Genomic DNA, 27,524 nt, shown 5'->3' with positions numbered 1-27,524 from the left:
AAGGGGAAGCAGGGGCAATAGGGAGAGGCAGGTCATTTCTGAGCTGACACATCCCATTAGATTTGCCATGTTGAGTGAAGATATTGGGAATGTTGGAGCAGAAATGGCAAGGCTGGAGGAGACTAATTCCTGTAGCAGCCAGGGGAATAGTTCCTCCAGCACAGTGGGGACTCAGGATGCTCAGATACAAAGAAAGATTGTGGTGGTAGGGGACTCCATTATTAGGAAGGTAGATAGGGCAATCTGTTGCCAGGACCGCATGAACCGAACAGTTTGTTGTCTCCTGGGTGCTCGGGTTCGGCACATAGCGGTTCGGGTAGACAGATTGTTGGGAGGGGGGCTGGGATTGACCAGGCGGTCTTGGTATACGTTGGCACCAATGACAAAGTTAGAGAAAGATGGAGGGTCCTAAAAAATGATTACAGGGATCTAGGCCAAAAGCTTAAGGCAAGGACCTCCAAGGTAGTATTTTCTGAAATACTACCAGTGCCATGCGCTACCGCAGGGAGACAGTCAGAGATCAGGGAGGTTAATGCATGGCTAAGAAAGTGGTGCAGGAAGGAGGGGTTTGGGTTTTTAGAACACTGGGACTCCTTTTCTGAGAGGTGCCATCTATATTCTAGGGACGGATTGCACCTCAATGAAGAGGGATCTTCTGTGCTAGGGGGGAGAATGCTAAAAAGGTTGGAGGAGATTTTAAACTAGGATGGAGGGGGGAGGGGAATGAAACAGATAATAAACTAAATGGAATAGAGGAGGATTCAATGTGGTATGGAGGTAGAATGGGGGCAAGTGCAAGTTTGACAAGCAGTGAGACACCCATAGTAAATACAGATAATACTAGAAAACTTCTAAAGACTAAACCATGTGGGAGCAAAAATGAAGGAGCAGATAAGATAATAGTACAGGCTGAAAAAAAACTGAAATGCATGCTTGCTAATGCAAGAAGCCTGACAGATAAAATGGGGGAGCTTGAATTAATAGCTGCAAGGGAGCAGTATGATATCATAGGCATTACTGAAACATGGTGGGATGAAACTCATGACTGGACAGTTAATTTAGAGGTTTATTCTCTTTTTCGGAAGGATCGAACAAATAGAAGGGGAGGTGAAGTATGTTTATATGTTAAACCGGATCTAAAACCTATTATAAGGGATGATGTCTATGAAGGGAATGATGAAAATGTAGAGACCTTGTGGATAGAAATTAGCAGTGGAGGTAAAAGTATAAAGAAAATGTTTGTGGGAATATGCTATAAACCACCAAATATCTGTGAGATTGAGGAAGCTAAAATACTTTTGCAAATGGAGAAGGCATCAAAACTGGGTCATGTTTGCATAATGGGGGATTTTAATTATCCTGACGTAGACTGGGGCAATGAGATTAGCGTTACAACAAAAGGGAACAGGTTTTTGGGGGTGCTTAAAGACAATTGTATGACCCAAATTATTGAGGAACCAACCAGGAGAGGGGCAGTTCTGGATTTGGTCATATCAAATAATGTAGAAGTAATAACAAATATTCAAGTCCTGGAACATTTGGGATACAGTGATCATAACATGGTCTCATTTGTTATACATTTTTAAAAAACAGATTACTTGGGTTCAACAAAGACGTTAAACTTTAGAAAGGTAGATTTTAATAAACTGAGGTCTAATCTAGTAGTAATACAATGGGATGATGTTTTGCAGGGAAAAATGTAGAAGATAAATGGGCAGTCTTTAAAACATTGTTAGAAAAGCACACTTATCAGTGTATACCCTTGAGTAATAAGTATAAAAGAAATAAGTCAAAACCAATGTGGCTAAATAAACAGGTAGGGGAGGAAATGGACAAGAAGAGGAAGGCGTTTAGATTCTTTAAGTCAGAAGGGACGGAGACATCGTATCAGAATTATAAGAAATGTAACAAAAATTGCAAAAGGGCAATCAAATTAGTAAAAATGGATAATGAAAAAAGGATTACAATAGAAAGTAAGGTCAACCCTAAAAAGTTCTTTAAGTACCTTTATAACAAAAAAATGAGAAAAGAAAATATAGGACCCTTTCAGTGTGAGATGGGTAGGCAGATTATTGGAGATAAGGAAAAAGCTGAGGTATTAAACAAATTCTTTGCCTCTGTGTTTACCAGGGAAGAATCAAGTTCAATAGTAGTGCCGCAGGAGGAAGCCACAACCTCCATATTAATGAACAATTGGTTAACCGAGGAAGAAGTTCATAAGCGACTTGAAAAAATTAAAGTAAATAAGGCACCTGGCCCCGATGGCATCCAAGAGTTCTCAAGGAGTTAAGCTCAGTAATAGCAAAACCATTATATTTAATATTCAAGGACTCAATTTCCACAGGCTCAGTACCACAAGATTGGTGTAAAGCAGATGAGGTGCCTATATTTATAAAGGGAGCTAGATCACAACCGGGAAATTACAGACCTGTAAGCCTGACTTCAATAGTAGGGAAACTACTTGAAGGTTGAATACGGGATAATATTCAGGAATACCTAATGGAAAACAAAATTATCAGTAATAGTCAGCATGGATTTATGAAGGATAGATCTTGCCAAACTAACCTTATTTGTTTCTTTGAGGAGGTAAGTAGGAATTTAGACCAGGGTAATGCAGTTGATGTGGTCTACTTAGATTTTGCAAAGGCTTTTGATACGGTTTCACACAAGAGGTTGGTGTACAAAATAAAGAAAGTTGGACTCAGTAATAATATATGCACCTGGATTGAAAACTAGTTAAAGGACAGACAACAGAGGGTTGTCATAAATGGAACTTTTTCAGGTTGGGCTAAAGTCGTGAGTGGAGTACCTCAGGGATCGGTACTGGGACCACTGCTTTTTAACTTGTTTATTAATGACCCAGAGGTTGGGATCGAGAGAAAAGTCTCCATCTTTGCTGATGATACTAAATTGTGTAAGGTAATAGAATCAGAGCAGGATGTAATTTCTCTTCAGAAGGACTTGGAGAGATTGGAAATGTGGGCAGGTAAATGGCAGATGAGGTTTAATACAGATAAATGTAAGGTTATGCATTTGGGATACAAGAATAAAAAGGCGACTTACAAATTAAATGGCGATATATTGGGGGAATCCTTGATGGAGAAGGATTTAGGAGTGCTTGTAGAGAGCAGGCTTGGCAATAGTGCCCAATGTCATGCAGTAGCTGCAATGGCAAACAAGATCTTATCTTGCATCAAACAGGCAATGGATGGAAGGGAAGTAAACATAATTATGCCCCTTTACAAAGCATTAGTAAGACCACACCTTGAATATGGAGTACAATTTTGGGCACCAATCCTAAGAAAAGACATTATGGAACTAGAGAGAGTGCAGAGAAGAGCCACAAAATTAATAATGGGGATGGACATTCTAACTTATGAGGAGAGGCTAGTTAAATTAGATTTATTTACATTAGAAAAGAGGCGTCTAAGAGGGGATATGATAACTATATAAAAATATTTTCAGGGACAATACAAGGAGCTTTCAAAAGAACTATTCATCCCACGGGTAGTACAAAGAACTCGGGGCCATCCCTTAAGGTTGGAGGAAAGGAAATTTCACCAGCAACAAAGGAAAGGGTTCTTTACCGTAAGGGCAGTTAAAATGTGGAATTCATTACCCATAGAGACTGTGATGGCAGATACAATAGATTTGTTCAAATAAAGGTTGGACATCTTTTTAGATGGGAAAGGTATACATGGGAAGGATGTTGATCCAGGGATTAATCCGATTTGCCAATTCTTGGAGTCAGGAAGGAATTAATTTTTCCCCTTAATGGGGGTTTTTGTTTGCCTTCCTCTGGATCAATAAGTAAGTATAGATATAGGATAAAGTATATGTTGTCTACATTTAGCATAGGTTGAACTTGATGGACCTATGTCTTTTTTCAACCTCATCTACTATGTAACTATGTAACCCAAATATCAAAGGAAGAAAAAAGAAATCATATTTGGGTTGTTCATAGTGAATAACACCAAATCAAATGTGCTACACTAGAAGCCTGTGGTGAACCCAATTATTGCAAAATCAGCTCTTCTTTAGTTAATTAAGCCATATTATAGGCTAAAGCAGTAACATTCAGGGCATTATTGAAAACCCTGCTCTCTGATTGTTTAAAATTCTGGGCATTATCCAATCAGTAATGCCCTGAATTTTAGCAGCTTTCAGAGTGCAGTTTTCAATCTGTTTATTTCCAGCCAATCGGCTTTCAGAACAGCTGAGACAGGGCAGGGGATTGGTTTGAATTAAGTAACAGCTCTGAGACAGGGCAGGGGATTGGTCAAAAAGTATCAGCCATGGTTTTACTCCTTCCGAGCTGACTGAGATTTTCTGAGCAGATTCAGTTGAATTGGGGGGGGAGGAGGGGAGTCTGCAAAGAAGTAAGTGACTGTCTGCAGTTTGTTTGTGGCTGCAGTTTGTGTGTGTGTGTATCAGTAGCACTGTGTGTGCTGTTGTGTTGTGTGTCAGTGTCAGCAGCAGTTTGTGTGTGGTGTGTAGGGGTGCTGTGTATAGAGGTGCAGTGTTGTGTGTATGTTGTGTGTGTAGAGGTGCTGTGTTGTGTATAGAGGTGCAGTGTTGTGGGTGGGTGGGGGGGGGGGGTGTAGAGGTGAGGGGGAGAGTGCAAAGTTTAGTAAGTGGCTCCATTTTTTATTGTGGCTGCAGTCTGTGTGTGTGTGTGTTGTGCTGTTGTATGTGTAGCAGCAGTTTTTGTGTGTGTGTGTGTGTAGAGCTGTGTGTATAGAGCTCCAGTATGTGTGTGTGTGTGTGTGTGTGTGTCAGTGTCAGCAGCAGTGTTTATGTTTGTAGCATGTGTGTGTAGCAGCAGAGTTTGTGTGTGTAGAGCTGCTGTGGTGTGTGTATGTGTGTGTGTGTGTGTATAGAGCTCCAGTGTGTGTGTGTGTGTGTGTGTGTGTGTGTGTGTGTGTGTCAGTGTCAGCTGCAGTGTTTGTGTGTAGCATGTGTGTGTAGCAGCAGAGTTTGTGTGTGTAGAGCTGCTGTGTTGTGTGTGTGTAGAGCTGCTGTGTTGTGTGTGTGTAGAGCTGCTGTGTTGTGTGTGTGTAGAGGTGTTGTGTGTGTGTAGAGGTGCTGTGTTGTGTGTGTAGAGGTGCTGTGTTGTGAGTGTAGAGGAGGTGCTGTGTTGTGAGTGTAGAGGAGGTGCTGTGTGTGTGTGTGTGGTGTGCTTGTGTGTGTAGAGGTACTGTGGTGTGTGTGTGTGTGTGTGTGTGTGTGTGTGTGTGTGTGTGTGTGTGTGTGTGTGTGTGTGTGTGTGTGTGTGTGTGTGTGTGGCAGCAGTTTGTGTGTGAGCTGCTGTGTGTGTGTACACAGAGGGGCGGCAGTGTGTGGATATAGATATCTGCAGTGTAAGCGTATATACTGTAGAGGTGGTTTCATGTATTTACCATTTTATTTTAATAACAAAATCTATTTAACTATACAAAAGTGTCTATTATTTATGAAATAAGCCTACATTTAGCCTATAATAGTAATAATCCCCTCAGAACAGGGCATTACTGGCCAATAATGCGCTGGCTGGGTTAAAGTCCCTCGGCTTCGCCTCGGGCCTTCAACTCTTCCAGCCAGGGCATTATTGGCCAGTAATGCACTGTTCTTCGGGCATTATTACTTAATGAATATACAGGTAAATACTGACTAAAGATTGATCACTGATGTTGCCACTGTAATACTTTGTTGTTTTTTGGACTGGATAAGAACCGGGGTTCCTTTGCAGCTAAACCACATTATTTTCAGCTCCAGGGACCTTCCTGATTGCAGAGATGATTACCTGTAGTTATCAGTGTTTGTAATCCCTGGAGGGAAATCAAAATGGTCACCAAATCTCACGGGTCCCACGGGCCAATAGGTCATCTTTTTTTCTCATCGGGTGGCCCTTTGAGTCCTCAGCAATAACACTGGTAGCTTCACTGGTGAATATCTCAGGAACTGGTGGAGGTGGGGGACGAGGGGGGGGGGGGGGAGGTTCCTGGAGCTGAAAATAATGTGGATGAGCTCCAGAGGACCACCCGTTCTAATCCTGTAAAGAAAATGAATAGTCATCAATAAAATGTGGGATTCTGCTGGGTCTTCTGCTTTAAGGATTAAGTATTTTTGTAAATCTCCAGTTCATTTTTCTTGTGACCTGATTTAAACCACAGGTTACATTGCGTTAAGCAGTAAGTGAAACAGAACAAGAATGTTGTTCTAAATTAAATTCTATAGGGAAAATTACGTTGACTTTGATATTAATTAACTGTTAATACCAGATGGTCAGGGCTTTAATGCAGCTCTAGTAATTTGGCTGGGGGCCATGAAGTAAATTAAAGGACATAATTAAATATTACAGTCTTATGGACATTAATTACCAATCTTTTTGAGACTAGGGTGGCTTTTTCAAGTAGAGTTCAAAATAAATTCTCTTTCTTAACAATGCATTTTAAGATTTTTTTTGTATAGCTACAAAATAATGTTTTCGTGCGTTGATTTCAATAAAGTTCCTGAAAAGAAACTTCTGCAGAATATTTTCCAGTTTATTATGTAATCCGGTGTGACTCAAAGGCAGTATTTTCCCTGGCAACATTAAAGCTGCAGTTCTCCCTACTCATTTTGTGTGTGCATAACCCTCCCGTTTCATTTCTTTTTTTGACATGAACAGTAAGCAGGGTTAGTCCTCAAAGCTAAAATGCTCTGAGGACCCCCTGGCTTCAAAGTTACCACTGAAGATAGAGCCGGTAGCATCCCCTCCAGGAGATGAAGGTTTACATTCCCACATCACATGGGACAATGGGAAGCCACTGGGGCTTCCTTTTGGCTCGTGTGTTACAAGGGATTTCAATAACCAAGAAGTATCAGAGGTACCTTTTTTTTACCTGTATGTATTTCGTAAAACAAGGGTTCACTTATAAATACAGAATAGACAGCACTCAAAAGCGTATAAATGAATATGTGCAGGGTGCCTACAGAACACAGGGGGACCCCAATTCCCCCTAGAGACAATCTTATAATATATAAAATCGAATGGTTAGTGAGGTTAGTGCTATCTGCGGTGAATCTGATTGGTCCGTGACTCATTGGCCAAGAGGTACGCCCCACTGTGACATCACCTCCTTCACTCTCACACACTTGCAGTCACACCACACACCCAGAACCTCTGAGGACTCCTTGGTAAGTTGACATATCACACTGTCACCCCCCACACTCACACACAACCCTGTACACACAGTCACCCCCTCACACTCACACACTCAGTGTCACACTCAACACTGTACACACACTCACACTCAACCCTGTACACACACACACACACACACACACACACACACACACACTGTCACCCCTGTGTCACACACACATTCACACTCACCCCTGTCAAACAACAACCTGTACACACACACACACACACACACTGTCAGGCCTGTGTACACACACACACTGTCAGGCCTGTGTACACACACACACACACACTCTCACCCCTGTGTACACACACACACATCTTACACATTCCACACATTCACACTCACCCATTACCTTTATTGTCCCTGTGCACATCATCTCTTTTCATCCCGCTCTCTGGCCACATGCCCGTCTAAACCGCTCATATATGCCCGCCGCCGCGCACATTACACCGCCCGCGTCCATTACCTTTATTGTCCCTGTGCACATCATCTCTTGCCGCCGCGCACATTACACCGGACGCTCTCTGGCCACATACCCGTGTAAACCGCTCATATATGCCCGCCGCCGCGCACATTACACCGCCCGCACGCGTCCATTACCTTTATTGTCCCTGTGCACACGCGCGCACATTACACCCCCTCCGCTCACCTCTCCCGGCGCTCCCCTCATCTCCATCCCCGGCGGGGGAACAGGCAGCGGACCCCCTTCCTCCCTCGCGGCGCCTCATCTCCATCCCCGGCGGGGGAACAGGCAGCGGACCCCCTTCCTCCCTCGCGGCGCCTAAGATGGCGGCGCAACCGGAAGGACACCCTTCTTCCCTCGCGGCGCCGAGTGAGAAGATGGCAGCGGCCGGAAGTAGAGGTAGGTGTCGCGTGTGTGTTGCTCTAGGTGACGTGTGTGTGTGTGTCACTGTGTGTCTGTGTGACAGTGTGTGTGTGTGACACTGTGTGTGTGTGACACTGTGTGTGTGTGTGTGTGTGTGTGTGTGTGTGTGTGTGTGTGTGTGACACTGTGTGTGTGACACTGTGTGTGTGTGTGACACTGTGTGTGTGTGTGTGTCACAGTGTGTGTGTGTGTCACACTGTGTGTGTGTGTCGCCCCCCCTGCCTTTCATGCCCCCCCCCCCCGCCTTTCACGCCCCCCCCCTGCCTTTCACGCCCCCCCCTGCCTTTCACGCCCCCCCCTGCCTTTCACACCCCCCCTCACGGCCTCCGGGCAACGCCGGGTATATCAGCTAGTTGTAAATACAAACTAAGGTTCCAGCACTCATTAGTGTCTACCCACTAATGCCACATCACTCCAGGTTTTACTTTATTATCTTGTGCCTACATTAAATTATTTACTTTAGCATTTACCGTGTTGAATCTATTAATCTCTAGTCAGTGAGTGGTGGTACCTTAGTTTGTATTTACAAGGGTTCACTTAATTTCAGCTATTACAGTTTATCTCGGCGGACCCCATACTTTTCAACCATGTAAGTTAAATGGGGGGGGGAGGGGGCAAAAAAGGTTAATGCTCCTTTATTGTTCTGTGGATAGGAGAGCGTAAAATAAGCAGTGTGTGTGTGTATATATATATAGATATAGGGTGTCAACACTAAAAGATGCACGAACTACAAGTTAATACATGGTGCCTGTTTTAAATGGTTACAATGGTCTGTGCCTCTTTTATCACTGCCCACTCTGAGTTAAAGCTTATATAAAATTCATATTCTGCTACTTATTTTTTATGATATGGACTTTGCTGCACAACGTTTCCGGGCCATACCCATATCGTTAGGTGAAAAAAATTGTAGAACATAACCCAACATACTGTATCTTAATGCTTTCCTTGGTAGTCTGGTCCTACTCCGCAGCAGGACCAGTCTACCAAGCATAGCAAAGCACAGCTGCAAGACCCCACCCTATTCCTCCGTTTCCCGGTGACAGCAGCTCTTCCTGTAGTGTTGTCACCCCCACGGAACGGAGTGAGATAGGAATGAAGCTAGTGTGCGCCGTCTGTGTCGGTTCCTGGACCCAGGGTGGTCTTAATGCTTAAGAAAGAGCGCCCTTTGTGAGTGCATTGTCTTTTTCTTTTAGTATTTTTATTTTTTTTCGTATATTACATATCTGTTCTATGGTCTGTTTTTCTCATATTTCCATGAGGGGAGGATCTGTGGTCTCATACTATAACACTGGATCTCTGATCCCCATCCCATACCTGCAAAAGCCAGCACCTTAAGAGGCTTAACCTCTTCAATCGCCTTATTCTAATGCATAGCATGTGTGTGATGATTTTGGCTTTTTCCAATTCTATATTTTGAAGCTTTTTGCTGTGTTGCACTATTTTTTTCCCCCTTCCTCCTTTTTTATTCTTGCATATACTTGGGAGTATTTGCACTCGTTATCCTGTACCAAACAATTTTAAAGACGATTGGAAAAAGTATTTTTTTCCATCGGAGCTGCACTACCCACTATGGTTTTTGTATTGGGATATATATCAACGGTTCAGAAACAAAACAACAACAAAAATGTGTGTGTGTGTATTCTACAGTACATGAAAATATTGGCATATGAGGGGGCCTTATGTGTTTGAACCACATTTAAAATAATTCTTAGTACCAATTCAAGGAGTTGCTCTAGAAAATCACTTTTCACATAAGCTTACATTGTCTTTTCTTCTTCATCCTCTATGACAGCCATTACGCATGGGATAGCTCCTCCACCTTATAGCTAGTAAGACAAGTAGATCTTGTGGCCACTATATAAGAGGGTGTTTCCCACGCTAGGTCAGTTATTCTAGTCCTACCTTAGCTGAAGAAAGGACGTCAGGCAGGTTCCTTGCCACACATGCCGCCCTCAACGGAGTAGGAGATGATTTCCCTACAGTTTTTCCTAAGCTTACCTCATGAATGACCGCTTTCTAGCCGCTGTGGTAAAGCAACTGTAAATGCCAGCTGCATACTTCGAGGCATCTTCCCCCTGAGGCCATGGGATCTGCTTCTATGTGGCGCAGAGGAGCAGGCAGATGACGTCATGACGGAGACCGTGTTTTCAGCACCAAAGGTCTGTTTAAACCTCCGGTACACTTTTATAGGGGTTACCTACCAGGGAGGAAGCTGGTTCTGGACAGCAGGTTTTGAAAAAGCATGCATTTTCGTTGCTTATTTGTTCCTGTTAAGCCCAGGAAAGCCGTTTCTAGGGCTAAATGACAGCTTGCCTAGTAAATCAGCTACTAAGCGGCTATTTGACACCTGCTTATTAATGAGTGTCTGTTCCACAGAGCACCTCATTGTAACAAGCTGCACCTAGTCAAGATCTAGCCCCTTTGGGGGGAGTTTGAATAACCCTGACAACAATCCTGGTTGAATGGTATATATTTTGAATACAATCGTGTTCACTGACAAAAAACATATGGGATAAAAAGCTAGCAGCAAGCCTGTTCCTCCTACAGTTTCAGGGGACAAGAAAAACATCAGCCTCGGCAGGAGGCTCAAGTAGGCAAGCCCAGAAAAATTTCTAAGGCTAAAGATTGTGCACAGATTGCATTAAAAAGATGACTGAGGAAGAAAATTCTGGTCAGTTAACTAATTTAATTGATTTGGATGAAAACTTCACTCCTGCAGTCTGTTGATAAAGCACAGTCTCAGGGGTCTTTAAAGAGGCCCAGATCACAGACTTCATTGGATTTGCAGCCTGACAGTTTCATTGACTAATCAGAACAGGCAATTAAGTTATATTGACACTTTTTTTGTATTTCTGAAAGCTAATGACATCTAGAATCTATTATAAAATATGGAGAACATTTATGCATTCGTCTAAATAACAAAGGTTAAACCCTTGCAGCTAGAAATCCCTAATAATTCATTCAGCAAGGATTTCAGCAAATTTTATGGTCCAAGTATCTGCATTAGGCGCATTCTATCATAGGCAGATTGCCTTAGATCCGATGGTCTGTAGTATTATTAAAGTAGCGTCGAGGATTATGCATCTTAATCTGGTGCTACAGCACTTAGCTTCTTCCTTGTTTGAAGCGATACACAAGTTCCGTATTAGATTACTCACAATTAGTGTTGTTTCTAATGGCTAATACTGCTGTTTGTAGGGTTGGAGAGCTCCAGGCTTTATCGTGTTGCAAACCATTTTTTCCGATTCACCAAGATAAAATTGTGTTAAGACCTGTCCGACCATTTTAAACCAAAGTAGTGTCAGACTTTCATATCAATCAGGATATTATAGTTCCCTCAATTTGTCCAAACCCTACCCGTGACAGAGTGTTAGATGCACAATCTGGATGTAGTCAGGGCTCTACCATATGAGCAAAAGACTGATATTACTGTATTAGGATCCAGAAAGGATCATGCAGCTTCAGTTGCCTCCATATCTAGATGGTTTAAGGCAGCTATATTTGAGATATATAGAATGGCAGGAGAAAATCCTTCTATAGCCCCGTTCTAGAAGGGACGTTACATCGTTGCATTGTAGATGACGTTGAAAAAAGACATGAGTCTATTCTATGCTAAATTTAGACGACAGATACTTGATCCTATATCCGTACTTACAGTATATTGATCCAGAGGAAGGCAAACAAAACCCCAGTGAAATATCAGCCAATGATATCACACATGGGTAAAAATACATTCCTTCTTGACTCCAAGAATTGGCAATTGTATTACTCCCTGGATCAACATTCTTCCCATGTTTACTTATTTGGTATATCCCTGTATACCGTTCCTTTCTAAAAAGATGTCCAACTTTTTTTTTTAAACAAATTTATTGTATTTGCCATCATAGTCTCCATGGGTAATAGAAAAAAAGGGTGAACCGGCGCCCAAATAATAAAGTGAAAACCAAACCAAAATGGTGTAAAGTCCAAATGGAGTCCTAGTAAGGCTGGTAATCAAGGATTCTCACATCAACGAAGTGATATGTTGAAAAAGAAAAAGAACAAATTATGGTGCAGTAAGTCAAACACGGGTAAAAACAGACTAACAACACAAGACAAACAAGACAGACAAATGAAAATACACTAGCACGGCTTGATAATAAAGACAAAGCTAATATATTACTGGGTGTGGAGGGTAAAATAGACACGCATCCGGAGGGGTAAAATTAAAAACCCTTCTCACAAGATGCTAGATTTAAAAAGGCAACAGACTGGAAACATGCTGCTGGGCTTCCTAGATGGCGACCGGAGCACTCTCACTGGCGTCCTCACGTGATAGAGGTGGAAGGTGGGTCACACGAATGACGGGACTTCCGAGCGTATGTGACGTCACGCCCACTGGAGTCCCACCGCAGACGTTCCTCCTTCACTGTTCCTCCGCAGGTACACCACGATAACACTACGGCTCCGCTGTTGAACTGTTGAACTGCAAACTGCAAACTTTTCCATAGACCAGGACAAGGCTCTAAAAACACTCAAAACTTCCCGACGCGTTTCGTATGCCATCCCCTGAAGAAGTGCGCGCATGCATACGAAACGCGTCGGGAAGTTTTGAGTGTTTTTAGAGCCTTGTCCTGGTCTGTGGAGAAGTTTGCAGTTTTCTATGCTCTCTGACTGACTGTACTGTCAGTTTTTTACCTGGCTGCCAGTGTTGTTCACTATTTAAGTGTTTTTATTTATATATGTAGCGCTGTTTCACACCGTCTTTTTTCTGTGATTACTCCATGGGTAATGAATTCCACATTTTAACTGCCCTTACTGTAAAGAACCCTTTCCTTTGTTGCTGGTGAAATCCCCTGTCCTCCAATCTTAAGGGATGACCCTGTTGTGTCGGGAGACCAGCACTTTTAACACTTTATACCTTTCTGGCATCATTCACTAGACAAAATAAGATAGTGTAATTGTAGACGGACGTTCACAGAGGTACACAATTGGAGACTTTATAAGGTGAAATTATAATAGGCTTTGTTGTGCCTTTTCCTTTTCATCAGGAAATCATCCAAACACAGGGGGGGAACAAAGCTTCTATTCACTTGGGAGTATCTCTAGTGAAAATACCATGCAATTAATTCACAACTCCATAAGTCAAGCATGTCTCGCAGCCCCAAAACATATAGCATGAAATAAGCAGATATAAGCAGTCTCTTATTTATGAAAGTCTTATCTGTTTCTTGCTGTAGGGTAAGCTTCTCTGCTTTCCTGGAACCGCACCCGTGCGTGCACAGAAAATATCAGCATCCAGGTTTAGAAGTCTTATTTGGTGTCTTGCAATCAGCTATGCTGGGCAGAGCTCAAGACTGGTCAGCTCCAGAGATGTGTGTTCTCTTGGTCAGTCTCTCCTGGGAGTCTCAAGAACACTCCTCTGTATCTCCAAAGGTCAGCTCTCATTCAGAGCTAAGGAGTCACTTCCTGTCTCAACAGACAGGCTTTTGTAAGCAATCAGGCAGGTGGTGTTTATTAATTGACTACCAGCAGTTAACCACCACACTGCCAGATTAAAGGCACATTACTTGAACAGGGATTACTCCCCTGTTACATACCTCCCCTGTTTGTGGGAAGCTCGGGCTTGCCACGGCCAAAGCCCATCCTTCCACTCTCATTCTAGATATCTCAGTGACTTGAATGAGAGTGGATGGAGGAAGAGAACCCTCAGTCCTGTTGGGATTGGAGCCCTTTCTCCAGTTTATTCGTGTCTTCTCCTGAAGGTGTTTGAGATCAGCACCCCTCAGTCGCTCGAGGAGGACTTTCTCCAAGTATAGTCTTTTTTCTACGTGCGCGGTCATGAGATTTCCCTCGCGTCGGGTGCTCGTCTTATTGTAGGCATACTGTATGGCAGCAGTTGCAGAGCGTTTAAAAACCGCCCTTGTCCCACTCAATGGGGTTGCTAGTTCAGCCCCTTTTAGATTAAGTTGCAATTCCACACCCACTTCCAGAGAATGTCCCATCTTTTCAGCTTCATCAGCTAAGGATTCTTCTGGTTTTAATTCAGCATGTGTACCTTCTTTTGTTGCCTGCTGGGTGGCTGAAGGTTTTGCTAGTGCTTGTTTAGGTGGTTCAAATTTTGCAACCTTGTCTTTCAGATGAGCGGTATTCCCAGCTCTCACTGTACCCTTGTCTTCATGGGTTTTTGAGGCTGTGGGATACTGACGCTTAGTCAGGGTCAATACTTGTCCTTGTAGGACTGTAATCTCATCCGCGAGAGATCCCTGTTTTTTGAGTGCGTCTTGCAAGTCTCAGGGAATTTATCTGCATGCTTTGCTTTCTCTGAGCCTGCCTCCACATTTTTATTGCATTGTGGAGCACTACGAACTTCTTTGCTTGGGCCACAGTTACTTGTTTCAGTTTCTGGACCTTCTTGTGCTCCCTTTTGTGCCGCGTCACCTGGGTTCTAAGCTTGGCTTTTAGCGTTGCTTTGGTGATGCTCAGGGTAGCCTTCAGTTTCTCATGCTGCTTTGCGGGGACATACTGGGTCATCAGACGTTCCTGCAGCACTTGAATTTCTTTAGCAGCCTGCAGCTTTTCTTCCTGCAGCGTTTGGTGTTTCTCCTCAACATACTGGAGGTGTGTACGCAGACCTTGCAGTTGGTTCTGCAGTCGGTGCTCTGCTTCAAACTTTTCCTTGACTTCTTCTGTCAACTGAAAATTTTCTTCTTTCAGTTTTAAGTTTTCTCTTTTTAATCTTGAATTTTCTCTTTTTTCAGTCTCTGTATTCTTCAGGGCTTCTTTGCAGTCCTCCTTCCATTTACACACATCTGCTTTGAGAATGACACTCTCCTGGCGTGAGACTTCCTTCTCTAGGTTGAGGGTCTGAAGCTCCTTCTGAGAGACTTTGAGATCTGTATCAAGATTACCAATAGTTTCTTTAGCAATGTCCAGCTCCTCAGTGAAACTGTGTAGTTCCTTTCTGGAAACTTCCAGGTCTGTGCAGCAGCTGTTGGTCTCATGATGTGAGGCATCAAGCTCTATACGAAAAGTGTGAACCTCTTGCTGGAAGACTGTCATCTGCTTCAGTGCCTCCTCATACTTCCGCTTTAGCGTAGCCACCATTTTATCCGATTGGCTCTGCTTTTCATCCATGGCGGAAATAGTAGCCTTTGCAGTATCTAGCTCAGTCTTGAGATCCTCCAATTCGGTCTTGGCCGCAGAGTAAATTGCGAGCACAGTCTTCTGTAGCTCAGCATTTTTTTTCTCTCCCTTTCCAATTCTTCACAGAGCAGATCACAGTCATGCCTGGCAATTTTCAGGGCGTCTTCAGGGCTGGGATCGTCACTCACTGGTTCCGGCTCCGCTTCCCTGGGATGACTGGTTGAGGGTTCCTCACTGTTGGCACCGGACAGACACTTCTTTGGGGTACACGACTTCTGCCTTGGGCCCTCTGGATATTCGGTTAACCGCGGGACGAATTCTCCATTTTCTCTAGACTGCAGGACAACTCGGTCCCCCTTTTCCTCCACAGGATCTGCGGACGTGTCTGTTCCTTCCACGGTAAGTGAAGAACTGCTTTTCTTTTTCTTTTTCCGCCTTTTTGATTTGGATGACACCGTCCCTTCAGGGATATTGGGGTCTCCATCTTCATTTGAAATTTTAGCGGCTTCATTATATACGCCAGGCTTTTCTTGCAGTTGCTTTAGCTGACAGAAATATTCGGTGATCTGCTGCTCCCACTCTGTCTCTTGCTGATCATATTCGTCAAAGGGAGCGGTCTTTTCTGTTCGTGCCGAGTTCAGGCACCCCCACCATTCTTGGGATGTTTTGTGGGTGTGACTCGGTTCGGGTTCCCCGTAAGAGATGTCTTCCTCTTTATTGGACTGGAAGGGCCACTCTTCTGTGGGGTAGGATTCATTACAGGAACGCTGCATCTTGTCCTCCATTTTTAGGCTATCAAGTGTAATTTTCTTCCTGACCTCAGGAGGCACTATTGCAGCTGTTGCCACTGTATTTGCTAGAACCCCCAATTGTGGTAGTCCTACAGATGGGCATATTTTGCTTGTAGAGGTCGTAGCTCTCACAGGCATCTCTGTAGACTTTCTTTCTTGAGAATTTTTTTTTCTTCAATATCAGCAGTACTGTGCATGCATTTTCTCTTATCAGGTATACAAGATGTGCAGTTGCTAGGTAAAAAAAAGTCTATTTGCTCTACACCATTTACTTGCTAGGTGCAATCTCTCCGCTTCAGCAACAGAATTTGGTTTTCTGCCTGAGTTCTGTAATTTTCCGTTTCATCTTTGGGTATTATGGCATTCACACTTCACACTTTGGGTGTCTGTTTTTGCTCCCAAGATATATATAGGCAGACTTTTTTACTTGCAGAAAAAAAAACATTCTTTCATTCCCGGCAGGGTGACTCAACACTCAGCATTTGTTTGCTAAAAATTCCCCTGCTTCAGCACAGTCTTGAGTCAATTTTCACACTTTTCTGCATATACTCCATTCACAGCTGGTAGCCCTATGCGGTGTGGCAACCTTTATTTGCAAAATCAGTACCACTCGTGGGTCACCATCTGTATTCACTGCTTCAGCGAAACTTTTGAAAACAACAAACACATATCCCTTTTTAAGGGCTGACTCACTTCTTGAACCCTGACTATGGCTGAAAGGCAAAACCCCTATTTCAATGACCATATTACACTTTGTGATAGGCAAAATAAGGTTTAGCTACTTCAGCAGTCTCTTCTGGATTTTTGTAAGTTTCAGTGCAGTGTGTATCCCTTTAACTCTGATCTCTGCTGCATGAGGTTTTTGTTTTTTTTCTAAGTTTCTCAGATTGTTTGTAGGCAAAAAGCATAAAAAAAAATTTCACATAAAAATCTCTGGTCCTTTTTAACTACAAGGACACCTCTTGTCCCACCTCGGACACCATATGTAGACGGACGTACACAGGTACACAATTGGAGACTTTATAAGGTGAAATTATAATAGGCTTTATTGTGCCTTTTCCTTTTCATCAGGAAATCATCCAAACACAGGGGGGGAACAAAGCTTCTATTCACTTGGGAGTATCTCTAGTGAAAATACCATGCAATTAATTCACAACTCCATAAGTCAAGCATGTCTCGCAGCCCCAAAACATATAGCATGAAATAAGCAGATATAAGCAGTCTCTTAATTATGAAAGTCTTATCTGTTTCTTGCTGTAGAGTAAGCTTCTCTGCTCTCCTGGAACCGCACCCGTGCGTGCACAGAAAATATCAGCATCCAGGTTTAGAAGTCTTATTTGGTGTCTTGCAATCAGCTATGCTGGGCAGAGCTCAAGACCGGTCAGCTCCAGAGATGTGTGTTCTCTTGGTCAGTCTCTCCTGGGAGTCTCAAGAACACTCCTCTGTATCTCCAAAGGTCAGCTCTCATTCAGAGCTAAGGAGTCACTTCCTGTCTCAACAGACAGGCTTTTGTAAGCAATCAGGCAGGTGGTGTTTATTAATTGACTACCAGCAGTTAACCACCACACTGCCAGATTAAAGGCACATTACTTGAACAGGGATTACTCCCCTGTTACAGTAATAAAATTTCGTTTATTAGCGTACACACAATGAATATACAAAATACACACTTACTGGGGGCCTGGGGGTGAAAAACTCAAATAGGTGCAGGGCACCTGCTTCGGAAGTCTTATCCTCCCCAGCTTCCTGGTACTCTTTTTGAGTAGAATACCCAACCTTGACCACTACATTCTATTCTGAGAACTTGGACTTCCCATCTGACTTAGTCTCTGCAGGGCAGGCTTTCCTAGCTTCAGAAACGAAGCCGGTTGCTCTGCTATTCGCAAGAGAGCAACCTTGAAAAGCCAGCCCGCGCTTCACCGACTCAAGCAACTAGATGGTCTGGTTCTCTGCTTGGGCCATCTCCTTACATACCTTCCGCTGAGCTATCTCTAACATGGAAGTCGGAGCAGCGACCAATCGGAGTGTGGGAAATTTCCCCGGCAGCCAATCAGAATGGGGCCTCGTCTGGCTGCTGATGTCAGAGGAGGGGGCGTGCCAAGTTGGGCGAGCGGGAAATATTAATTGGCCAAATGGAAACGCACCTTCCAGGAGCATCTTCCCCCAGCCAACCTATTGCCACCCGCTGGGCAGGCTTTTCCAGGTCTGGCAGTCCAAAAGGGGGCCCCAACTCTCCAGACCTGATACTTCGCCCTTCCCCGCTCAGCAAACTTTTTTCTCACCTCTAGACATCCTTTCTCCTTTGAACTCCGATGTCTATGCAGACATCCCGGCACCTATGTAGATGCCCGGGCTGACTGTATAGACATTAATATAGATTGTATAAAACATTGAAACACTGTTAATAAAACTTATATCTTTTGGGGACCCTGATATACACTGTGAAGCCCTTGTGTAATTCACCTCACGTAGCCGCAAATCACGCCTGCACGTAGGGGAGAATTACGGGACTACCGGTATCTTTGTCCCCCGAACTCCTGCATGAAAGATAACCACAATTTGGCCCAAATATCCCATGTAAAACTCCCACTCCTGAAGTCTCATGTTTCTGGGAAAAGGGGGACGGGTAAACCACAAAACAGAAAAGAATCCCATATCATGAGAGCACTCCAAGGAGTAGCTAAACCTTAATAGGTGACCAAGTGGTATACATTGATAGATAGCCAGGGTAGTAGCTCAACAGAATCGGTAAAGTATTGTGATAAGGACTTAAAAACATAACTTTATTATGAGAAATACTCAATAAAAGGGATCGCAAACCTAAATAACAGAACAATGGTGCCTAATAAACTTAGCGAATTAAAATGGGTGTGTAGCTTCAAAGGTACTCCTATAAAGTGTGTGTCACATCGGTTGGATATGTGATATCGATCCATCGATGACGTGTTCTTACTCTGGACGGGGACTACTGAAGGAGTTCATCAAGACTGAACAAGAATGATAACAATTTGAGACTCACTCTGGAGATCGGACCCACTGAGATTTCCTTTTTAGACCTTAATATAATCAAACAGGATAATGGTAACCTTACCTCTACCATCTTTAGGAAAAGCACTGCCACCAACAGCATCCTGCGGGCAAATAGTCATCACCCCTATAATCTGATTAGGGGCATCCCGGTAGGTCAATTCCTATGTCTCAGACTAAATTGTACAACATCTCTAGACTTCGAGACACAGGCTGTTATAATGAAAGAACGCTTCAAATCTAGGGGATATAGTATGAACTCTATTTAGAGGGCGTATAAGCGAGCTAAGAGCACCCCTAGAGAAGCTTTACTGAGGGATAAGATCCCCACTAGAGAATCCCGGTCTATTAGATTTATTGGGACATATAATGCCCAATGGGAACGAGCGAAAAGTATCTTTCAGACTCATTGGCACAGTCTCAGAGCAGATACTGATCTTCAAGAGGTTCTGAGAAACTATCCTGAAATAACATTTAGAAGGTCTAGAAATCTCCGTGACCACCTAGTGAACAGTCACTTTGAAAAAAGTATCAACACCTCATGGTTACCCAGTAAACCACAGGGCTGTTTCAGTTGCCACAATTGCACAGCTTGCAAGTCAATAAAAACATCTAAAACATTCCCGGACTGGAATAACACCAAAACCTATAACATCAGGAAATTCATTAATTGTAAAACAGCCGGTGTTATTTATATGGCTATATGCAGCTGTAACATGAAATATATTGGCAAAACGAGACGCCCGTTTAGACATGGGGTCTTAGAACATCTTGGCACTATTCGAAATAAGACTGACACACCAGTAGCCAGGCATGTTCTGGAGCACCACAATGGTGACAGTGGAGTCCTCACTTTTGTGGGCATTGACCAGATGTCATTAAGGATCCGTAGAGGAAACTGGGATGAAGCACTTTTAAGAGAGGAATCCAGATGGATATACATGTTGGGTACCCTCTCTCCGCACGGTCTGAATGAGGGATTAGTTTATTACCCTTTCATCTAGATTCCCACACCAATGCCCATCACCTTATTCCACAATCCCTTCACCCACCCACCTTGCCCATCTGTATCAGGGATACTGTTAGTGACAGAGCTGTCACATTTATTGAGCACTTTAAACTTGGATAATCTGTTCACTATAATAAGGACAATTCAGTAATATCACATTTGAACACCAGGGGTCAGACTTGAGTCTGACCTACTCTTTGATTGACATATAGCTGAACCAATAGGGAATCAGTTCCCTCTATATATACCTGCCCCTATCAGGTGTCAGGTAACTGCCTTGATAACGCAATCCGCAAAATGATCGTTGATAAAGCAATCCGCAAAACGATCGTTGATAAAGCAATCCGCAAAAAGATTGTTGGCATTGACGTACTGACGTCATCAGGGAGTGCCTGCATTGACTTCATGCTCACTATCCCTAGGCTCAGTTTTGCGCACTCTGCATTTTTACCTTCAAAAACCAAGCAGCTCATCACTGAATTGATGAGTGCCTGTCATCCTTACAAAGGGCACTAAGAAGTTGAATATTTATTTTATTTTTCACTTTATGTGCGCCTCCTTCTGGAGTGTTTCAGTTCCACTGGGGCTCAGTGTCCAGTGTCGAGTGGGAGTAAATGTGACGAGAGACACTGAATCAGTCATAAACAGACACTTTCTCTGTCCAGTCACATAGACAGAAATCAACAGGAACGGTTTTTAATGGCTGTCAACCTGAACGGCTTTTGATTGTCCACAGGGCCACTTGAAGGAAGATCTGCTAAGACACTTGATCAGTCATTAACAGACTGTTCACCTGTCTAAATATATTATATATTGATGCTCTTTGATTAATCTGATATTTATATATATATCTCGGGAAGCAGGGGGTCCCCGAACCTGAAATCAATGCGGTTCTGCTCCAGGGACCCCCTGCTCATCTACACTAGTCATACATTTAAATTAATATATGTAGTAAGCACCAATACACAACCCACCCCCTGTGCCCCCACATAAAACCAATATTTATTTTTATAGACACAGGATTAATACCACAGGCCAGTGGGGGTCCACTGGTGGTCCCCACGGGTGTCCGCAGGCCCCACAGTGCACCCCACGGTTGTCTGGGGGCCCTCGGGTTGTCCACGTTAGGCTCTGTGGCCTCCAGGTTGTGCCCGCGGGTTTCCGTGGGCCCCAACGGGGTCCATGGGTGGTCCCTGCAGGTGTCTGGGGGTCCCCAGGTCGTCCCCACGGGTGTCTAGGGGCCCTCGAGTGGTTCCGATGGGTATCTTGGGGCCCTCGGGTGGTCCCTGAGTGTCCCCGTGGCCCCCACAGCTGTGGGGCCCCTAGTTCTTCCCCGCAGGTGTCCGTGGGTCCTCAGGTGGTCACCGTGGGCGTCCGTGGGTCCCTGCTGGCCTGCGGTACCATTCCTGTATTTAAAAAAATAAATAAACATGGCCTACATTTCAATAAATACACCAATACACAACCCATCCCCTGTGCCCCCACATAAAACCAATATTTATTTTTATAGATAGGATTAATACCACAGGCCAGCGGAGGTCTCCAGGTGGTCCCCACGGGTGTCTGCAGGCCCCACAGTGCACCCCGGGGGGATCCCTTGGGTGTCTGGGGGCCCTCGTGTGGTCCCCGCTAGGCTCTGTGGGCCTCCAGGTGGTCCCAGCGGGGTCCATGGGTGGTCCCTGCAGGTGTCCTGGGGTCCCCGGGTCGGGTGTTTTTATTTGTGTTTTTTTACAGATTGTTTAGTGTTTTTATTTAATGCTTTTTGTTGGCTACTGGTTTTAATTTATGTGTTACCAAGTGGGTGTATTAATTAGTTGATGTGTTGGTTACTGCTGTATATGAAATGTTTTGTTTGGCTAGTAGTGTGAATTCTTTAATTGTCTAGTGGTGTAATTTAATTGATTGGCTAGTGGTTTTATTTCTTTAATTGATTGGTTGGCTAGTGGTTTTATTTAGGTAATTGATTGCCTATTGCTTTTACAGTTTGGAGGTTTAGGTGCTTGTTGTGTAGATTTTATTATTGTGTATTTTGGACATTCAGGCTTTTGTGTAAGGCTACGCTTATAGTGCCGGTGACGTCAGGCTGTGGTCACTGGAAAAATCAAATTGAGATGACTTCCAGCGATCGCCACCAAGCCATCGCTCCGTCACGTTACTTACTATAAGCCTTGGAGTGACTATTGCCTGCTATACTGTAGTAGCTTATCATGCCCATATTATGTGGGTATGATGTACTACTATAACAATCAATGGGTACAGGGTGGGTATAGTGGGTCCTGGGTGGGTGGTTAGGCCTCCTGGGTGGGTAGCGGGGCAGGGTGGGTTAACCCCTTAATTACTATAGCAGTTATTAACCGTTAAGGGGCTAGGGGCCATTAGATTGTATTTATTATGTATGCTTTCTGGCAACGGAGGACATGGACCTGCAGTATGCTGACGAGGACACCCTTCACATTGGCAGGATAAGTAGAATGGTTTGTATTTACTTTATGCTGGCTGGCTAATGTTGTGTTTAATAATGGGCAAATAATCTATTATCCATATCTGGATAATATTTATTTTGCCCATTACTGTATGTGTTGAGGGGAGGGGAGGTGTATTTATTGAAATGTAGGCCATGTTTATTTGTTTTAAATATTGGAATGGTACTGAAGGCCAGCGGGGACCACCTGAGGACCCACGGATACCTGCGGGGAACAACCGTTGGCCCCACAGGTGTGGGGGACCTGTGGGCACAACCCAAAGGGCCCCCAGACACCTGTGGGAACCACCCGAGGGCACCAAGACACCCGTGGGGATGACCCGGGGTCCCCCAGACACCCGCGTGGACCCCGTTGGGACCCACGGGAACCATCTGGAGGCCACAGAGCCTCGCGTGGACCACCCGAGGGCCCCCAGATACTGGTGGAAACCCCTGGGGTGCACTGTGGGACCTGTACAAACCCGTGGTTACCACCCGGGGACCCCTGCCGGCCTGTGGTATTAATCCTGTGTCTCTAAAAATAAATATTGGTTTTATGTGGGGGCACAGGAGTTGGGTTGTATATTGGTGCTTTCAGAGGCGATTGCGGGGGTTTTATTTCCTTTTAAACATTACAGTAATGTAGCAGGAGGTCTTCTGTGCTGAACCACATTGATTTCAGGTCCGAGGACCCCCTGCTTCCCGAGATACCGGCCCCGTTATGGGGTGCCAGTATCCCCTATGCATGTAAATGTCTCAGTCACATGACGCGAGACATTTCCATGCATAGGAGATACCGGCACCCCATAACGGGGCCTGTATCTCGGGAAGCAGGGGTTCCCCAGACCTGAAATCAATGCGGTTCAGCACAGAAGACCCCCTGCTACATTACTGTAATGTTTAAAAGGAAATAAAACCCCCACAATCGCCTGTGAGAGGCACGCCGTTAGAGTGACTGATTCAGCCTATCTCTTACTGCGCGTCTCTTACAGACAGGCAGACCCCAGTAGGATTCACACAGCAGGGACCCCTGCTGTATTAATCCGATGGGCCATCAGTCTGCCAGAGCAAATTTTGAGAGAATCTCAGGACATTCTCGAAATTCAGTACGAGAAATGTTTGAAGAAGGGCTGCTGCATCTGTATAATAAAATCTGAATTTAAGTATTTGTCTGAAAAATCAAGATCATAGGAACAAATTATATCCAGCTAAAAATTGATAGTTTATTAAGAGATACTTGTCTATTATTAATTTGGGTCCTTTCTTATTCATTTTAATAGTGTGTGTGTGTGTGTGTGTGTGTGTGTGTGTGTGTGTGTGTGTGTGTGTGTGTGTGTGTGTGTGTGTGTGTGTGTGTGTGTGTGTGTGTGTGTGTGTGTGTGTGTGTGTGTACATATACACACACACACAGACACTGTTCTCTTATTGTGTGCTACTGTTCTTCAGCATTTGTGCAGTGCAGAACTGACATTATTTTCAGTAACTAATAATACATTCACAAAGCATAGGGTGGTGTGTGACACCGGAGATTCATTCAAAGATTGCACTTAGTAAAATTGCATATATTTCAACAAACCATGGAATACAGTCTCAGATTGCTGCAAATGCACCTAAACTACTTATATAATGCACATTTTTTATTTTTTCAGGGTTTTTTTTCTTGCATAAATGAGGCTTGTTTAGTTCGAATAGCCTAAATTTGATTACTGTAATCTTACAGCTGGCAAAGGTAAACTCAATGTCAGACATGACGTTTTCATTAAATATTCTAATAACTTGCCTTTTGAGCAGGGTACTTCAAAGTATTGTCATTATTTTTATGAAGTCCAACATCCAGCATATTTAAACTTGGCAAAAGGCTATATTGTGAATTTGAATATGCCTTGCAATCTATTTTGTCTCACTGAATTGGGTAGGAGTCACGGGATCCTTTCGGATCCACTGAACCTGGGTTCTTCACAAACTCTTAAACCAGGCCTGTCCAACTTCAGTCCTCGAGGGCCGCAAGTCAGTATGACCGAGCCACTAATTGGGCCAGCTGTGCTGAAGTAGGGATATCCTGAAAACCTGGCCTGTTTGCGGCCCTCAAGGACTGGAGTTGGACAGGCCTGTCTTAAACTTTACATAATTAAAGGTGGAGCTGCAATGTGAGGCTGTTGTGATATTGGTTTTTCAGCTCCCTAGCATTCCTTCCACTGGAAAGGAGGAGATGAGGAAAGCAGAATGGCCTGGTACAACCTCATTTGGTATTGTGATTGATGCTCCAGCAAGTGATCGGATCTAAAACTGATTTAGGGATGGACTTTATCTTCAGGAATGCATGTTGAATGGTACAATATACCATTGCTATCTCTCGTCGTCCAGATCTACAGTAACAAATGTTGGTAGAGGGAGTTGGCGGTATATGCCTACTGCACCTTTAGGAGCGGTGTATATCTGTGCTTTGATCCACCTTTATGTGGATGGTTTATCTTCTTAGAGATATGCACATAGAAGAAAATAATATATCAGTGCATTACTATGAAGTAAATTAAAAAAGGAGTTGCACTCACAAAAGAGTGCACGCAAAGGGCATGTATGCCTCATAGAGTATGATGTACAGTAGCACTGTGGAGGCCACCACACTGCCATATGCCAGTCTGCGTGTCCTTGCATTGTGTCTAAGCCATGCTCCCTTGATGATATCATGTAGACTAGCGTCTAATTGTGATATATGCAAAACCGAATATAAGCTCAAGGAAAAGACAATAAACTATAACAAATGAATAAAATAAAAACAGAGCGAAAATCGGGTTGAGAGGATGTAATTAAGCCCTGTATCAATATGAATAAATAGGGTAGGAGGAGACACATATATAGGGAAAAATGAAGTAAAACAAAGAGAACACTCACAAGAGGACTGAGTATGGTTCTGTAACACTTGCGCTACCCACGAGCAAGACAGGACACCGGTACTGAGGTGGGGAATTATAGAACCATGCACCCACAGCAGCGGAAGCGTGCCTGGCAGGCGGATTGTCAACGTAGCCGAGTCTGGGTTGGAGAGAGCGGGTTAGTCCAGATACTTGCCAAGGTCTTGGGATGGAGATGTCAGAATAGTAAAAGTCCGTTAAGCCCTGGTCTGGGATTGGAGATGTCAGAATCGTAGAAGTTCTTATAGCCGTGGTCTGGGTTGGAGAGGTACACAGAGTTGAGGGTAAACCGGGGTCGAAGTCCAGAGGGGGTTCAGTTGTCAAGCCGGGTCGGTACACGTAGAATCCAGAAACTGCAAGAGAGAATGAGACAGGAGCAATGCACAACAGACGCAGGAGCACAAGGCTACAACTAGTTATGCTCAGCAAAGATTAGAAGTGAGAGCAGGGTATACACTGGCGACACACTTTATTCGAGCTTGACTAGTCCCACGAATTCGGGTATACCCGGGTGTATTGAGGTTTGTGACTGTTTTCTGCCAGAGTGCATTGAGTTATTTTCCAAGCAGGGATTGAAGCATTTTATTCCCGCTGGCTGCAATATTGCACAGTATATATATATATACTGCATTACAATTCATGAATTTATGCCATCTGGTAGACACGCGAAGCATTGCAGCCTATTAAATCCTAATCATTATCATTTAACAGATCAGCCGCCCATGAGCCAGGCATGAACCCAGGCTGGGAAGGCAAATGCAACGGGGCTTGTCAGAGGTGAGGAGCGGCGCATTCCAGGTATCTGCCAGGTACATACTGGGTATTTGCTCGAATAAAGTGTGTCGGTGCAGTATATCGGGAACAGAAACCATTAGCCAAGGAGGCTGAGCGGAGGCGCGGCTTCTGCGGAGACTAGAATAGGCTGCAGGAGACAAGTGGGCATTAGGAGATCTTCCCACGCAGCGGCGGTGCACGGTGTCACGTGAGCGGGTGGAGCTAAGCTCCGTCACCGCATTAGAAGAGCTTCGCGTGCTCTGTAAACAGAGCGGGGGTGCGCGTACACGCTGGTGCCAGAGCGGAGGCCTGTGCGGAGACAGGTAAGGAGGGAACACGTTGCAAAGGACGTGTTCCCCAATTCCTTACAGGTTCTCAGTGAATGTCCAGTGCTTGTGTCTTAACCCTGTGTCTCCGGTATGCCCTTTGTGGAGTACTCAATTACTCACAAGGTTTCACCGTCCTGCTCCTCCAGCTGACAGGGCACTTGTGCCGGCCAGCTGTTACAGAGATCCTCCGTGACCCCCGGATGCGTCTTCTTCAATCATGTGCAGCAGAGAAGTGAAAGGTAGATTGATGAGACTACAGCTCTTAAGAAAATTGAAACCTCACCAGCAATTGAAAAAATAAAAAATATTTATAGAACTATATAGAAATGGCACGGACAAAAAAGACTACTCTCCTCCCATATGTTTCACGGCCCCTATGGCGCTTGAGAAAGCGCTATAGGGGGCATGACATGCATGGGAGAAGATTTGTCTTTGTCCATGCCATTTTTATGTAGTTCAATAAAGATTTTTTATTTTTTCAATTGCTTGTGAGGTTTCAATCTTTTTCGTAATGCATCCCGCAAGGACAGTACAGCTAAGTGACTCGGGTCTTCTCTCCCTCTTTCTGTCCTCCCCCATCCCTTCCCCCCCCCCCCCCCAGTGACGCAGGGGTATGTTATTGACGGATTGGTAGAGCGGGTTTATGTGATTCCCTCAGTATGTAGCCATATATTTAGGCTATATCCCCGCAGGGTCAATTTAGATTGGTGTATAGGGATGTATATTTTTCTCTCCCTTCCCTGTGTGTAGCTAATTACTGCTTTGAGGGTCAGCTCCAAGCTGGGTCTCTACACAGACACCCACTTGTCACATTTTGTTTTAACATTACACTATGTGCTTATGTGATCTCACAAATACAGGGCTTGTTGTTATTTAGTGAAGAAATTGCGTTCTCAGCTGGCACAACATTGTCACTGTTTGCTTGCGTATGGTTGCTGTTTTAACACTTCGGGCTACTATGCCTTCAGCCAATTTTTGGTATGCTGGGTCATAGAGGCATATAGTGGTATTCATTGACCTAGCTAATTTGCATTGGTTACC

General features: G+C 44.2%; 1 protein-coding gene across 6 annotated transcripts in view; it reads left to right on the top strand.

The window, feature by feature from the left end:
* FBXO15 (F-box protein 15) overlaps positions 1-27,524 on the top strand; it is a 111,966-nt gene that overhangs the window by 63,303 nt on the left and 21,139 nt on the right. The window lies entirely within an intron of this gene.

The sequence above is a fragment of the Ascaphus truei genome, chromosome 2 (genome assembly GCF_040206685.1).
Source record: "Ascaphus truei isolate aAscTru1 chromosome 2, aAscTru1.hap1, whole genome shotgun sequence".
In the NCBI taxonomy this organism is placed as follows: Eukaryota; Metazoa; Chordata; class Amphibia; order Anura; family Ascaphidae; genus Ascaphus; species Ascaphus truei.
This window is presented reverse-complemented; position numbering and strand designations above follow the sequence as displayed.